The 17,339-nt window shown below is 42.0% G+C and overlaps 1 protein-coding gene across 1 annotated transcript in view; it reads left to right on the top strand.

The window, feature by feature from the left end:
• The first annotated feature begins 2,857 nt into the window (after nucleotides 1-2,857).
• LOC109938171 (p21 protein (Cdc42/Rac)-activated kinase 4) overlaps nucleotides 2,858-17,339 on the top strand; it is a 61,863-nt gene continuing 47,381 nt past the window's right edge. Inside the window, exon 1 of the mRNA XM_048618153.1 lies at nucleotides 2,858-3,015. The gene's annotated coding sequence lies outside the window, so the exon portion shown is untranslated. The remainder of the gene's footprint in view (nucleotides 3,016-17,339) is intronic.

Genomic DNA, 17,339 nt, shown 5'->3' with positions numbered 1-17,339 from the left:
TTTCAAAATTCAAATTTCATTTTCTGCCATGATAGTATTTGAACCCATGTCCCTAGACCATTAGCATGCGCTTCTGGATTACTAGTCCATTGATATTGCCATTACGTCACTGCCTTCCCTAAATCTCTCCAATCCACATAGTGAGCCAAGCCACTAAAGTCCAGAAGGTCTGTGTTATGCCATCTAACTGAATACCAGTAGGAAAACCTTGGCCTCTACTAGCAAAAGGAAAATCAGCCTGAGTTCCTGCTGTCATTTACAAGGATGTAGATCAGTGCGGTATCAGCTGTAGCTCTATTTTCCCATATTCCTCACCATCACAGCCTGACCATCCTTGCTTGTGCGTAGATGTGACACATGACCCCTGGTTAAAGCAGCAGTAAGTCTGGACCTGTGGAGCTGGATACAAGTCGTCACTGTCCAGGGGGCTGGAGGTGGGGATAAAGATAAACCGAAGTAATTAGTAAAGTGAACCTGCCTTAATTCTGTCACCCACTTGCCCTTTTGCCCCTTCCGAGTTGAAAGTCAGTTCTTCAGCAGTGTGCTGTATCAATGGAAAACAAAAACGAGTAACTCCTCTCTTTCACCCTCAGCAGTGGGCATCCAAACTCGTTCCCATCTGTTATATTTTCCACCAGTTTGCCAGCTTTCCATTAGGCGAAGGAATATTTATGCTGTCCATTCTCAACTCTGTTGTCAGGCAAATGATAATGTTATCTTGGAGACAGTGGAGGCACAGCAGGTTAATTGTGTGCGCTCATGTTCTGCATGCATGGGGTTAGATTTATGAGACCTGTACATTTCACTTTTTCGCTTCAAGCAATTTAATGATCTGTTCTCCAGTAGTGATTTAAAGTTTGGAAGCACAATACCAGAAGACTGAAGTACAAGAAGATACTTGAGGCTGAAACTTTAATGCATCCTCCGAGCTGTCCTCCTTTTACATCTTGCTGCCCGCCAGACCTGTGGCTCAGTTGGATTTTTGTTTATGTCCTCCCTTTTGAAGCACTCATTGTCAAGGTCAGGTATTCGGTAATGTTACAACATGGCAGATACAGAGCAAGATTTATACCTTGCCTCAACATGCCACAGTCCTGAGCTCAAGACATTTTTTTCCATACCTCCCATCTGAATGATATCACTGATGAGTTTAGGGGCTGTTGGCTGTGTCCACTAAACTTGTATTTGCATATTGTCTTTCAGAGCTCCGTAAATCACTTTTATAATGTAGCAACAGTTGTAATGGAGGGAATGTGGCAGTCCATTTGCACACAGCATGCTCCCACAAACATCAGTTTCTTTATTGTCTAGAAAATGAGGGAGAACTGCCTTGTTGTTTGAAATATCGCAGTGGTCTTTGATATTGATCTTTTATCTACACTTGGAAGGCCAGAGCAGACTTTGATTTAACAATTTGTGAAAGATGATGCCTGTGACAGTTCAGCCCTCCTTGAGTAATGCACTGGATATGTCAGCATAGATTGATTTCTGATCTCTGGAGTGGAACATGAACCCACAAACCTCTAAGGTGAGAGTGTGCTGCCTGCTGAGCTAGGGTTGATCTCCATTGGGAATTAAGTGAGATCATGCAAAATGGACATTTTGATCATCTCAATTTGAGGCCAGGTTTCCATTTGAGGGGGTTGGAGGGGAGGGCTGAACTGGGGAGGTTCTGTTACTAGGGTCACAAAATAAGACAGTCAGTAATAAGCCCAATAAGGAATTCAGGAGAAACCTGTTTACCCAGAGGAGGATTGAATGTGGCTCTTGCAACCTAGTGAAGTAGTTGAAGTGAACAGCACAGAATTATTTCAGAAACTGGGTAAACACATTGCATGAGGGGAAAATGGAGTAGAAGAACAGGTATTTTTCATCAACCAGTTCAGGGATATTATGACACATCTCTGGAGCAGCTGGAACTTGAACCTTGGGTCATAGGTTGGGTTATTACCAGTGTGCCATAAGAGGCTTCTCTGCAATAGAAGGATATTCTGATAGGGTTAGGTGAAGAAGGGTGTGCGGTGGCTGGTGTGGAGCATGGTTTTCATGACTGAAATAGTTTGTTTCTGTATTTTGCAAATTGTATCACATTAGCATTAACGATCTGTGGTCTCTCCAATACTTGAGCCACCCTGTACCACGAGGGGGAAGAAATCTAACCGTTCATTCATCTTGTTGAACACAACAAATGCTGGAGATCACAGCGGGTCAGTTTGCCAGGCTGACGACAATCCCACCGCTTTAAAGCAAATCCATTGTATGCAAAGCACTTGAATACTTAAGAGATGCGCTATAAACAAAAAATATAAGTCCTTGCTTCCCATTTTATTTGCCATGATGTTGGAGGTGCCGGTATTGGACTTGGGTGGACAAAGTCAGAAGTGACACGATACCACGTTACCGGTTTATTTGAAATCACAAGTTTTCAGAGCGCTGCGATTTTATTTGCAGTTTAGTGAAGCCTTAGTGAAGGGAGAGGGGTGGAGGGTTGTCAGTCACTAAACTTTCTAGTCATTGCACAAGAAGAACTAATTTAAGAAATCAAACAAGACAGTTTTCTTTGAGGGGGTGGGGTGTGCGGGTGAGGGAAGTGAACTCATTAATCTGCAGCCCATTTGCTTTGAGAGAAGTCGTCTCAGTTCCTCGGGTCGTTTGTGCAGGGCTCTGGTGGCAAGAAGATTATAAAGATTCGCTTTAGCAGAAGGCAGCAGCTCGGGCACTGAGCGTCTGAGAGAGATTCACAGCTTGCATGAAACTCCACTCCTGCGGTTTGTGCTGGATCAGGGGGGCGTAGCCATGCCTTTGGTAAACGTCATGAAACTTGTTTTGAGTGGTTAAAGGACCGGGCCAACGAAACTGATGTAACATAATCCCTGTGACGGTAGGGAAAACATTGACTTCTTTATCTGGGAGGCTGAAAGCAGTATGAGGAAATGATTCTGTCTTGCGAAGTGTCCAGAATTCCTGTCCCTTCATGAAGACAAAAAAATCTCAAAGAACTGGGGAGCTTGTAAGGTAAGCGCTTGCTCCTTCTCTGAGAGTTGAGCCTTTCTAATCCTGTTTTGTTTCCTAGGATCTGATCGGAGTGCTATCTGTTAATGAGTCACCGATTAAACACAGCATGGCTGTTGGGGGGAAAAAAAGGCAAAGCGAGGCCCAGCAAAAGCTGCTACTGTTGTTATAGAGAGGGCCGCCTGCACCCTCAATAGCACAGCAAATATCCTCTTGCCAGTTTAGATTATGCTTGTGGGATTTTCTCTCTCTGTCTTTCTCTCGTGGTATTAGAAATGAGCTTACATAGCATGTTAAGGAGTTTTAATTGCCAAAGTGCTGCGTGATTCAGTTCCCTGTGAATGAAGACCTTGTGCCTGTGGAATGACTGGATGAAATCTGAGCTCATCGAACCTTTTAAAACTCATCGACTGAGAACAAATTGAGAGAGAATTCCGCAGCAAACTCCACACTCCCTCCTGCACAGGCGCGCATACAGGACAACAAAAAAGCACTTCCATTTACTCACTCATGCACTTGTTCTGTCTCTCCGCCCTCCTTTTATATCCTGATTACATTGCGCATTACAAATAGTGAATTGGGGACATTGTGTATATTTTACAATGACCTAATCACTTTCTTTACCATCTGTTTTTGTCTTCTGGGGCCATTAATTTTTGCTGGGTTCCAGTTCTATGGGCGGTGCTAAATCCTCCCTACCTTATACCCAAGTGGGAAAGCCTAGCTGGTCAGTTTTACCAGGTCACCACAGAGTGGTAGGTAATGCAGCCAAGATCAGTTCTGCTTTTTGCCAGTTTATTTCTCGACATACTGAGCCAAATATCGAAATGATTTACTAAAGAATCTTTCTTATCAGTGACAAAATTGGTAATACTTAAGTGGTAAAAATTATTGTGCAAATCATATTTTTATTTATATGGGGGACGTAATGTGAGTGGTCTGGATCAGCATCGCTAATTGTCCTAGGAAAAAGTAGTGGTGAACTAACATCTTTGGTCATTATTTGTCTTTTTAATAGCAGCCACTGATTGCAACAGTCTTCGACTGTTTAGATTTTATTTTCACTTATCTATAACAGTTCTGTTCGGTATGGTGTTCAGTCGTTCCAAACTTAATTCTATGCTGCTATTTTTGGGAGCCTCCGCTGACCCTTTCTTGATTAAAGGCAAGCACTGATAGAGGGAGAAATGTGTGGAGTGCAAACTGCTGCAGACGGAGAGAAGGTGAATAGGTGAAATGATCTGAGTGCAAGGCATAGTTAGTCATGAGAGGTGGCAATGGGAGAAAAGGCTGTGAGACGGTGTTGGTGAGCAATGAGGAGTAACTGGAAAAATCAAAGGGAGACAAATTTATAAATAACTCTATTATCAGTGCCACAGAGATGTACTTTGTATTACTCACTCCTCATCTGTTTGCTTGAGGGGTTTAATTCCCTTGTGTTGTTTTACAGGTATTTGCCTAGGATTGTTGTTTAGGGAAGTAATATAATTGCGCAAAACTTATTTTTTCTCAGTAGGATAAACATGGTCATGCTCTGAACAATTCTGCTATTCCTTTAAATATACTGTCTAATATCATAGCCCTCTTCCCAAGGTGGTTACAAATTGAAACCAAGGCCTTTTGCTCCTCTCCAACTCTGACTCATTCATTCTTTGACTTTCAAAACCATCGGTTCCTTGCCTCCCCCAGTCACCCATTCCTCCTCCCTTTTCAAAAACTCAAGTTCTTCCCACATAACCACTACTTCCTGACTCTCGGAAGCGAGCTATATTTGCAGTAAATAATCTTGTCAACGATCTGCCTGACACATTAAAATCTTGCCACAAGGGTTACCCAAAACCATACCCTGATGAAAGTGCTGTCCCTTCTTCACAAAGTGTTTTGTGGACAAATGAAACAACTCCTTTTGGCTGGTATTGATCCATAACCAAGAGTACCAAAACTCCTCCAGTTTCACCAACTTATCATTCAGCTCATTCACTACTTGTGAGATCACCTGAAGCTAAATTGGCTGTAGTACTTGCCTATGTCACAGTGTGAAGAATTAGATTCCACCTTTTTTAAATTCACTCATGGAGTGTAGATGTCACTGGCTAATCCGGTATTTATTGTCCATTTCCGATAGCCCTGGAGAAGACAGTGGTGAGCTCCTCCTTTGACCACTGCAGCCCTTGGGGGTGTTGGGAGATCTACTGTGCTGTTAGGGAGGGAGTTCCAGGATTGTAGCTTTGCAACAGTGAAGGCATGGTGGCATAGATCCAAATCAGAAAGGTGTGTGGGGCTTGGAGAGAGACTTGCAGATGATTTTACCCTGAATCTGCTGTCTTTGTCCTTTTGAGGTGATGGAGGTCGCAAGTTTGGAAGGTACTGTCAGAAGAGATTTGATGAATTGTTGCAGTGCATCTTGTAGATATTATACACTTGGTGGTATGTAGCCAATGGTGGAGGTAGTGCCATTGAAGGTGGTGGATGAGGAGTTGATCAAGCTATTTTATCTTGAATGGTGTTAAGCTTGTTATAGTAGCTGTACTCATCCAGATAAGTGTGGAATATTTCATCACACTCCTGACCTGTGCCTTGTATATCATGAGCAGGCATTGGGTAAACTCAAGGTGAGTTCCTTGTCACAACATTCCCAATTCTGACCTATTGTTGTAGTGATGTGATGGTGAAAGCTCTTCTGGGTGGTGCAATGTTGAACATTTTCTCTCAACTGTAATACGTAGCTTCCTTTTATAAAGGAAGAAAGATTGACCTGCAAGTCTGTAGTTCCTTTCACACCCTGTCAACCTCTAGTCGACAAACGATTTTTGAGCTGAAGTTTGAGTTGTTGCATTTGAGGCGTCTTGTAATTATATTTTTGTAGCTAGTGAGCAATTTGTGCAATTAAAAGTGCAGTTGTTTGAATTTATAACATTGTTTGGCATGATCATAAAGGCCTGGTAACTTATGGGCAGCTGTGCAGGAACCTTTGCGATACTGCTCTGAGTCTTCAGGTTGTATTATGGGAAATGTGCTCCCCATTTGCACACTGCAAGCTCCCACCGTCAGCACTGTGATAGTGAGTTGCTTAACTATTTTTAGGTGTCAGTTGAGGTATAACTCTTGTCCAAGACATTGGGAGAACTCCCTTGCTTGTTGGCAGAGTGGCATACTATCTCCTGTACATACCCGAGCAGACAGACAGGGCCTCTGTTTTCTGGCTGAGATGTTAAGACAGCCTCTGATAAAGGGGTAGAGGGTGTTGTTGGATGGTTATTGGCAGGAGGCCAGTCACGGGGATTAGCTTTTAAACCGTTCCTGGCAGTTCAGCCTCTGTGCGTAAATGATTTTCTGGGCAGTTTTCCATAGAGTTAAGCTACTGATTGAACCAGAGAGAATCTCCACTTCAGTGACCTACTGCAAGGAAGAGGCCAGGGAGCAGCAACGATTTGAGTGAAGTGGTTAGATATAAAATACTGAGCCATATTACTGAAATAAACCAAATCTTCATTGGGTATGTTTCATATTGTTACCGATTTGGCCACTTGTGCTAAAAATGCTGATGTACTCACAACTTATTTCTAGATGCAAGCACCACTGCTTTACACTGATAGCTGTAGCTTAACTGACAACCCAATCATCTCTCGGTCAAAAAGGCTCAGGTTGAGCGCAGTTATAGTTAACCAAGGGAATACTATATTCCCGAAGGTGCTGTGCTTTGGATGAAACTTTAAACCTGAAATTTCTTTCTCTATCAGATGGTCCCGGAACATTATTTAAATATTCTTCTTGCTCCTCTAGTTGGTGTGTTTCCCAGCTTTGGTTTGATCCTGTGTAATCTTCTTACAAGTTTTTATAAATTACCAATCTGTTACCTTGTTTGCTTAATCTTCATAGAACCGCAGAATCTTGCGGCACAGAAGGCTCGATTTGGCCCATTGTGGCTTGTGTTGGTCTCGTTCTCATGCCATATCCTGGCTATGCCTGTGACCCTCACAGCCCTTCATCCTCGAGTATCTGTCCGCCTCCCAATTAAAGTTACCTAGTGAATCAGCTTCCACCACCTTTCAGTATTCCAGATTGTGACAATTTTGAGCTGAAAAAAATTTCCTCGGTCTCTCTTTGAGACTTTTTTGCCACTGGTTTTAAATCTAAAAGATCTCTGGTTATTTGTCACTTGTCAGAAGGAATGATTTTTCTCCATATAATGAGAAAGGGAAACGTTTTAAAAGCCTATCAGCCTATTAGTATTTTAATGAATTACTTAGTATGCAAATTTGCTGTAAGCTGTCTCTCCTATGATCACCAATTACCTTGCAATGCTGTCCAAGAATCTTGCCTGTGTCCTGCTTTTTTAATATTTCCCAATCTCAGCTCCTTCATTTCCTCCGCCCGTCTCATTTCTCCATGTGATATCAAACCAGATAGACCAGGTCAGTACTGCAAAATATTCGACTGTTGAAGACCTCGCACCTCATTCTGAATCTGATGCTCATGAATGCACATCTCTGACTTTAGTGGATAATGAGTTGGAGGGAGCGAAATGTGCAACACTGAGACAGGAGAGGACAGATCTGAGGGTCAAAAGCTTTAATGATTTTTTTTTGTTTACTCTTCTGCTTTGAAGCCAGCTGTATGATCCTTTACTGCGATTTGGTAGAGCTAGAGTGGCCCACTGCAGACAGGTGATGGAGGCAGAGATTCCCTTGCCTGTAGCTCATAAACAATGCTAATCATTAGGCAGTCCCTTTCACCATGTCCCTCACCTACTTTAAACAGCAATCTGTGTAGTTGTATGAAATCTGTTACTTTGGGAGGCATGCTTGTTTCAGCTTCTTTTGAATTTAGAATATGTTGTAGTTTATTTTTAACCTGGTAACACTGTGTTTCCCCTAGAGTCTAGAGATGCTTCCCTGTTCATGTTTTCAGCCACTCCAGGCTGCTGTTCAGCTACTGAATTATGGAAATTTTGCTACATGCATAGACTCCCTCAAGGTTTCTGCAGCTTGTAAATGTTCCACAGCATTGTGACTTAAGGTGGGGGATTTGCTGAGGCTACTGTCTCTGATTTACTTGGGGAAAACCAGGCCTAAATTGGTGTTTTAACATTCAGAGTTCAAGAGCAAACATTGCCAATATTGGAAACCCAAAACAAAAACAGAAAACAGACGAATTGTTCAGCAAGTTAGCTTTTTAGGTTGGTAACTTTTCTCTTAAAGACTGAAATTTATTTCTGAGATCTAGAGCTTCAAAGAGTAGCACAGCCAACAAATCTAAATAGTTGTACACAAGCTTCACTGTCTCTGGATTCTTTTTTTTTAAACGACAAGTTTTAAAGCACTTTGTTACAGAACATTGATCTACTTGATTATCCAACTAATGAAAGAATTTATTTCCAGTAAATATTAACCTGAACACTGATTTGATTCACCTTGCAGAAAGTCACTTTTTAATGAGAATAATTGGGTGAGGCCCATAAACTGCTGAGGGTACTGAAGTATTAATATTTCTGCTGTTTTTTTTTTAGTGAAGTGACTTTGCAGATATTCTTTACAATGGAATTAAGATTGACTCTTGTATTTATATTGCAAAGACCTGTCAGGTAATGTATCCCTCTTGCATGATTTGGAGTTTTGATCAGCTCCTTGTGTTCGGTGGGTTCTCTGGTCTCTGGGTTACACAGAATTTGCAATGCAATAATTAAGTAATAAGTAATTAAGTCCTACAGGTCTACACTGGCATTTATGCTCTATACCCTATTCTGCATCACACCCAGTCAACATCCCGTTTTTTCTCCCACACACTTATTAAGCTTCCTCTTAAATCAATCTGTCCTTTTTACCCTCCATTGCTGCCTTTGTCAGTTAGAATTTTCAACACTGTTGCATGGGAATACCACCACCTGCAAGTTCCCCTCCAAGGTGCACATCATCTTCGGAGATAGTAAGAACTGCTGATGCTGGAGTCTGAGATAACACAGTGTGGAACTGGAGGAACACAGCAGGCCAGGCAGCATCAAAGGAACAGGAAAGCTGACATTTTGGGTCGGGCCCCTTCTTCAGAAATCTTGTCTTGCTGCTATGCCTTCACTTTTACTGGGTCAAAGGCTTGGAGCTCACTTCCAAACAACACTGTTGCGTGTTCCTGCACCCCAAGGATTGCAGAAGTTTAAGAGAGCAGCTCCCCGCCATCTTCTCCAGGGCACTTAATGATGGGCAATAAATCTTGGCCTAGCCAAGACACCCATATCCAATGAATGAACTAGAAAAATAAACAGTTTTGTATGAGTTTCCTATTGGATTTATGAGTGACTGCCTAATTTGGAATTCCCCAATATGTGGCAGCATCCTCTCTACACCAAATCCCTTCAATAATTTTACAAGTCCTCTATTAGGTCGCCCCTCAGCATTTGCTGTTTTTAGTCCTAGCCTGGTCAGACTTTCTGATTTGTTCCAATCTATCAATACTGGTGTCACCCTTGTAAATCTTATATTGCATCTTTTCCAGTCCTTCTGCATTCTGCTTGATTATGGAGACCAGCTATGTGCATCTTATTTTGTGTGGCTTAATCAAGGTATACATGCAGCTTGCTGGGGTACAGAGTATTTGCCACACCGAGGCAGAGCACAGTGGTTCAGATAAATTACTGAAGTCAGTGTTTGGTCTTTGTTAATGTAGTTTCATATGGATCTCTGTTATGTCTTTCCTTTATTGTAACCAAACTTGTATCAAATCCTATTCAAAGTATCACTCCTGTGTTAGCTGATCTACATTGCCTGGTGGCATTTGACAAATCTCATTCTTGTGTCCAAGTCTCTCCATGACCATGCCACTCCCTTTTTGTAACCTTTGCCAATCTTTGCTCCTCCAATTCTGGTTTGTTGAGTATCCCCAATTTTAATCACTATTATTGGCAGCTCTGCTTACAGCAAGCTGAACCCTAAGCTTTGGAATTCCTTCACTAAGCACCTCTGTTTTTCTTTCCTTCTTGTAAAATGATCCTTAAAATCTTGAACCAAGCTTTTGATAACTTGTCCTACTTTCTTACATGGTTTTGTCTCAAATGTCTGCAGATGCTCCTGTAAAGCAAGTTGCTGTATTTTGTTATGCAAAAGATGTTATATAAATGTTTATAGTCACATGGGTGTGTTCACAGGACATCACTGGCTATCCCAGCATTTGTTATCCATTCCTAATTACCCTAATGAATGTGTTGATGAGTTGCCTTCTTGAACTGCTGTTATTCTTGTGGTGTACATACACCTACAATGCTGTTAGGGAGGAAGTTTGAGGCTTTTGACCCAGCTACAATGATGAAATGCCATTATATCTCCAAGTCAGGATGGTGTGTATTTTAGGAGGGATCTTAGAGATTGCGGTGTTCCTAAGTACTTGCTGCCCTTGTCCTTTGGAAAGCCAGATTTCACAGGTCTGAAAGGTAATTATTTATAAGCTGTTACTGTTTGGGAAATTCCAAATCGGCGACTGAATATAGGGTGTAATTTAATGATGAGTCACAAAGGTTTTACAACACTTCTTTTCTTAAACATTTTACGTACGCAATTAGCAGGTGCAGCTTTTATTTTAGAAGTAAATATCTGTTGGCACCTCCAAACACAGACAGTGCGCCTGTGCAAAATGTGCATATGCAGTATTCCTACCAGTATTGCCAGTTACATCATTCCATCCTGTTTGTTCATAATGATTGCACTTGTTTAGGTGCCACCATTGTTATACTGTCAGAGCATTTCTCAAATGCACATGGGCAGAACTTTACACATGTACAATGTACACCTTTTGGCTGCATTGAAAGACACAACCGTTTTAGAATGGGTTCTTAATGGTGGCTAGGAGAGCAGTTGTTAGAATGGATCCACAAGGAGTTCTGTCTGACTGTATTGTAGGAAACCTGTAGGGTTCTTGCACTGATTATCCACTGGCCGCACTGTATACTTTACAGATGCTGTCCCAAGGATAAGTATAATGTATCCTAATACCCAGTAGTTTGTTATAGTGCTGTCTCTGTTGGGAGGTCTAAATAATGTGACTTAAATAATGGCTGCCTGCTTCCCTTCCTCTCCCTCCATTGACAGAGTTAATGTTTCAAGTACAATGTGACTCTCGTCCTTAGAACTGGAGATAGAGGGAAAAGGATGGGTGTTATACTTCTAGAAGAAATTGTTTGTAATGATTGTAACAAGGTCAGCCCTGTGGACCTCATAGAATGAGTTCCCTGATTGGGACTGTTAACCTTGCTCAATCAGGGACCTCTCGCTGACTCACCAGAGCAGGAGTGTCCTGTTTACTCTGATAGCTGGCTCTGACGGAGCTAGATCAGTGAGAAGGATTCTCTCAGTGTGTAAATAAAGGGTGATTTGATGATGGGATACCAGTCTCCGGAGTTATTTCAGTGGCGATGAGAGAAAAACACTCTCCTGAAGAAAATTGCTCGTAGCAGTCATCTTTGAGTTGGGGTAAACATTTCTGGCATTGTGCTGTTATTGGGAAGTTTGACTGTTGCGATCCTGCCATCGAAAACTGGGGCCAGTATGTGGAAAGAATGTGATTTTTTTTCCAGGCAAATGAAAAGCAATGAGTAATTCTCCTGACAGCTTGTGGACCCACAGCCTTTTTGGTTAATAGGCGTCTAACTTTCCCTGAGGCACCAGGTACTAAAACCTTTCAAAAGTTGATGGATTTAATTAAGGAATACCATCCCCCCCCCCCCCACAAGCCTCCTCAAATTCTGAGATGTTATTGGTTTTACTCAGAAGAGTCTGTATCGGGACTTTTGACTAGGTTAAGATGACCGGCAGAGGGAGTGACTATGGTTTAACTCTGAATGAGATGCTGAGAGACCCTTTTGGTGTGTGGGATTAATGATGAATGTAAAAGCGCCTACTAGCTGAAGCCCAATGGGACTTCGAACGGGCATTGCAACTCTCTTCCTTAGAACTGTTTATTTGTAATATATAAAAATGATTAGTAAGTTTGCAGATGACGCCAAATTGTCGGAGTTGCAGATAGGAGGATTGTCAAAGGATACAGTGGGATATAGATTGCAGATTTGGGCAGAGAAATGGCAGATGGAGTTTATTCTGGACAGGTGCGAGGTGATGCATTTTGGAAGATCAAATTCAGGTGCAAATTGTACAATAAATGGCAGAACTCTGAGGAGCATTGATATGCAGAGGGATCTGGGTGTACAGGTCCACAGATCCCTGAAAGTGGCAACATAGGTAGATAAAGTGATCAGAAAGGCATACAATATGCTTGTCTTTATCAGCCGGGGCTTCGTGTATAAAAGTTGGCAAGTTTTATGTTGCAGCTGTATAAAACTTTAGTTAGGTCATATTTGGAAAATTGCTCGTATTTCTGGTTGGCACACTACCAGAAGGATGTGGGTGCTTTGCAGAGGAGGTTTACTAGGATGTTGCCTGGTCCAGAGGGTTCTAGTTGTGATGAGAGATTGGATAAACTTGGATTATTTTCACTGGAAAGATGGCTGAGGAGTGACCTGATAGATACAAAATTGAGAGGCATGAATAGGGTGAATAGTTATCTTGATAGACACATGAACGGGAAGCGAACAGAAGGACAGAAATCACACATGAGCAATAAGTACCAGGACTAAATAAGGATTAGGTTTGGTGCAGCCTCAGTGAAACGACGGGCCTGTTCCTGTGCTCTATTCTATTGTATTGTATAACTACCTTTATCATTGCTGTGGTTGGTTCCCTTGCCAAGCTGGTTTGTTAGTTCGCAGACGTTTCATTACCCTGCTGGGTAATATCGTCAGTACAGCCTCCGATGAAGTGCAAAAGCACAACATTGCTTCATCAGAAGCTGCACTGATGATGTTATCCAACAGGGTAATGAAAGGTCTGCGAACTAACGAACCAGCTCAATGAGCGAATCAACCTCAGCATCCACAACCCGAGCTACAAATCTACTCAAGTACCTTTATCGTTGGAAAGTGTGGCAAATAGAGCTGCAGGGTATACCAATGGAAGTGGACACACTTGCCAGGCCGACTGAGCTTGGGGAAAACTACTCGTGTGAAGGCAATTGCACAGCCTTACCCAGGACGTATCCTGAACAGAGGGACTCTAGATCAGTTCACAGTAAAACCTGAAAGCAAAGCCAAGCATAGGGTAAATGGTTAAAATTTTCTTCAGGATCTGGGCGTGCAAGCCATTGTAGTTGCTGCTGGTATGCAGGCTTGTGACAGCAAAGGAGTCCCACTAGACCTAAATTGAGTTAGAGAACTCATAGGCCAGGGTCCATGAGAAGGCACACCCTGGAAAGTCCACCTGCATCTGGTTTAGAACAGTTAAATTGGGACTTAGCAGCATCCAAATCAGAACCAATCAAAATAAATGTCTGGTTAAATGGTCACCCGGTTCTAATGGAGGTTAATACCGGCAGTCCTTTCAGTGATTTCGAACCAGCCTTTAAAAAAATTCACTCTGGAATCCAATCCTTAAGTTTGTGCAAGACCTTGGCTAGACTGAGAACCTATACCAGGGAGCCTTTACAGATAAAGGGTACAGCTTCGGTTGCAGTCTTTTATGAGAAGTAGCTGATTGTAGTAAGAGGCTCAGGCCCAAGCTTGATGAGTCAAAATTGATTAAGATTCACCTTTATTTCAACATTTTTCAATTTACAAAATGACTGCATGAATGAAGTCCTAATTAAATACCCAGAAGTGTTTCAGGAAGGTCTAGGCACCATCAGAGGGACCAAGGCCATCTTGCATGTTGACCACAAAGCAATTCCACAATTCTGCAAGGCCCACCCAGTGCCATTTACCTTAAGGGCAAAAATAGAGCAGAAATCAAGGGGCTGGAAAGCGAAGGAGTCCAGTTTACGGAATGGGCAGCACTGGTCGTACCAACTATGAGGCCTGACAGTCGGTTCACCTTTGTGGGGATTTTAAAGAAACAGTAAACTGCTTTTTGCAGCTGGATGAATCCTCTTGCATAGAGGGTTTGTATGCGAAACTGGAAGGGGAGTTGTCCTTCACAAAGCTGGACTGAGCTATGTGTGCTTGTAGTTGTGATTAGATGAGCATGCTCAGAATTATGCTACAATTAATACCCACAAAGGTTTTGTACCAATATACGAGGCTGCCATTTGGGGTATCGTCAGCCTGTGCAATTTTTCAGTAGACGATGGAAATCATTTTACAAGGTCTACCGCAGGCTGCCATTTATCTGGATGACGTGCTAATGACAGGGAAGACCAATAAGGAGCACTTAGAGAATTTGGACATAGTTCTTAGCTGTTTCTCCCAGGTGGGAAAAGTGTGTTCTAAGCACCCCGAGTGACCTAGTTGGGCTACAGGGCCAACGAGACTGGGTTACATCCATTGGAAGATAAAGTGAGGGCGATCGAAGGTGCCCCAGCTCCCACATACGTACTGGACCTTAGGCCCTTCCTTGGGCTAGTGAAAGTTCATACCTAACCTGGCCTCCATCCTTGCACCTTAGCATTAACTCTTAAATAAGGCTGGGATAAAAGGGTCAGCCATGGAAATGGTTAAGTAGCCAAGCCATAGCTTTCAGAGAAGTGAAGAAACAGCTACCATCCCCTAAAGTGTTGGCACATTGTGATCCCAATAAGGTCTGGTATTGATGCCTTCCCCCATATAGCATCGGGGTAGTATTAGCTCATAGGTCACCCAATGGAGAGGAGCGCCCAATAATGTATGCATCCAGGACTTTGGCTAATGCAGAACGTAAATACGTGTAGATAGAGAAAGAAGGTTTGGCGGTCATATTTGGAGTGGAAGTTCCACCAATACCTTTACGGACGTAAGTTTGTAATAATAATGGACCACAAACCCCTGCTAGGCCTTCTTAAAGAGGACAAGGCAGTGCCACCCATATCTTCAGGCCGAATCCAGCAGTGGGCTCTAATACTAATTACAAGTCGGAACACCGTCCGGGAGGCCAAGTAGGTAATGCAGATGCATTGAGCCACGTCCCACTGGCAGGTACACCACAGAGGGTACCGTTACTGGAAGGGTCCGTAATGGTTTTAAACATTCTGGACACACTTCCAGTCACAGCTGCACTTTGGATGCAGAAAGACAAACCAAGGATTAAGCTGGGAAGCTCTATGTAACATGTAACTCAATTGCTTACTATTTACTCCCTGTCTGTCTAACCACCTTCAACTTATTCATATTCTTCAAACTCTCGATACCTTTGCCCTTCCATTCTTCTCCTCGACTCCGTTTGACAGTGTATGGCAGCCACACCTTAACCCCAAGCTGCAGGCCTCCCTCCTCCACAGCATTCTCTTCTTTTTCAGATTCTTATTTTTAAACTCTCTTCTGGTTAATGCAGTTGGCTGTCCTACTGCTTCCACCCTTCAGCCAGGCATCCATCTTGTGCCTCAGTGAAGTGCCTTGGAACACGTTTTCTATATTTAAAAGCATCATTAAAAGTACAAGTTGTTGGGCTGCCCTGCTGAAGGATTTCTTCGAAACTCCCTCTAGTATTTAATTGGGTTTGTGCTTGACTCTTCCTGGTACACAAATTAGATGTTCGCTCAGTTCTGTTCAGTACCAGCTCTATATTATATTACATGGTGTGTGTGTTTCTTACAATATCCATTTATTTGAATTCTATCCTGTGCCTTGCTTCACATTGTGACTGTTGTGGTGATACTACAGCTTTAAGAGGTGTATTTTGTCCCTTTTTTTTTTGCTTGAAGAAAGTTTAAGACCGGTGACGAATAGTCTATCCCAAACCAATAAAGTCAACAGCTTGCGAGGCCTTGGGTTTTTAAAAGTTGGAACAATAGAAGCAGTCTGAGTGGGTGGGGGTCAAGCTCCCAAAGGACCAGAATTTTTAGTTTTAGCTTTCAGCAGTTGCTGGGATCTTTAAGCTGAATGTGGAAGCTCTTATTCTTAAAAGCTGGAGTTCTCTTCCGGCTGCTGGAATTGCATGTGAGACAATCGATTTTACTGAATTTGCCTTTGCCAAGAGTGTGTTTATGGGATGTAACTATATTGAAATAGTTAATTAGTAGTAGTTAATATGTATGTATTATGTTAAGCATTTTAGTAGAGTTACAGTTAAGCCAATTTTTTTTTTGTATTTTGTGTGTATTTTAACTATACTGTATGAATAAAGTGTGTTTTGCTTCAAGACTGATAGTCTAGCCAATTAAATTGCATCCGGAGCGCAAGACCTGGCACTTGCCTTTAAAATAAGAAAATGTTAGGGTCCAGGCTATCATCTTAATATATTTTGTGGCAGTTTGATGTGGTCCATAACACTATGGCTGTACTTAAGATAATTATTCATTACATAATTTCTGATACTTTGAGTTGGATTTTCTTTCATTTTTCTAAATTATTGCCATTAATTTATCATCTATTCCTCTACTATTTTGTGAGTATATCCTCCCAATCAGGAAATCTCCACCCTCTTTCTACTATCATTTTCTCTCTTGAAGGTACTGACTTTATCCCAGTGTTAAGTAAGGATATCTGACTATGAAAGCAAACTGCAAATGTTGGAAAACTTAAAATAAGAATATAACTGTTGGAAATGCTCAGGTAACACAGCATCTGTCGAGAGAGAAGTAGATAACACTGCAGGTTGAGATGTGTCCTGATGAAAGGTTATCTCAACCTGAATTGTTAATTCTGTGTCTCTGCACACATTTCAGGTTATGATCACCTTTCATCAGAAGCCATCTGATCAAAGGCCGTCTTGACCTGTATTGTTAACTCTGTTTCTATCCACATAAATTGCCTGACCAACTGCGTATTGACAGCATTTTTTTTTTTTGCTGTTTGAGTATATCCAATTCCTCTGGTGCTGGTCTCACCTAAGCAGTTTCCTTCGCTTTGAGCTTGAATGTTCAATTTGGCAGGCATTATATACCGCACCTATTTACACATTTGCTTTTGAACTTAACTTGCTTTATTGCAATCAGGAGTGGAGACTTTGATTCTCCTTCTCCCTTTTAATTGTCTAATGGTGCCAAGCCCAATTGCAATATCTTTATATACCTTTAAAAAGACAGAGCAGTTTCTTTATTCTGACTGCATCTGCCAGTGATGCAACTCCAAGATTAGCATGCTGCACATGGAGGAAGATATAGCCCAGAATGTAAAAGGAATTTCGGTGTAAAAAGTTGGTTCTTGGAATTTGAGAGAAAATTATTAAAAAGTGCAAACTCTGGGATGGTCTGGTTTCACTATGACAACCTGCATTCTTAGAAGCTGAATAAAAACCAAAAGAACTGCGGATGCTGTGAATCAGGAACAAAAACAAAGTTGCTGGTAAAGCTCAGCAGGTCTGGCAGCATCTGTGAAGGAAAAA

Source organism: Rhincodon typus, chromosome 39 (genome assembly GCF_021869965.1).
Source record: "Rhincodon typus isolate 14 chromosome 39, sRhiTyp1.1, whole genome shotgun sequence".
NCBI classification, from domain to species: domain Eukaryota; kingdom Metazoa; phylum Chordata; class Chondrichthyes; order Orectolobiformes; family Rhincodontidae; genus Rhincodon; species Rhincodon typus.
Note: the sequence above shows the minus strand (reverse complement) of the source record. Positions and strands in the feature narration are given on the sequence as shown.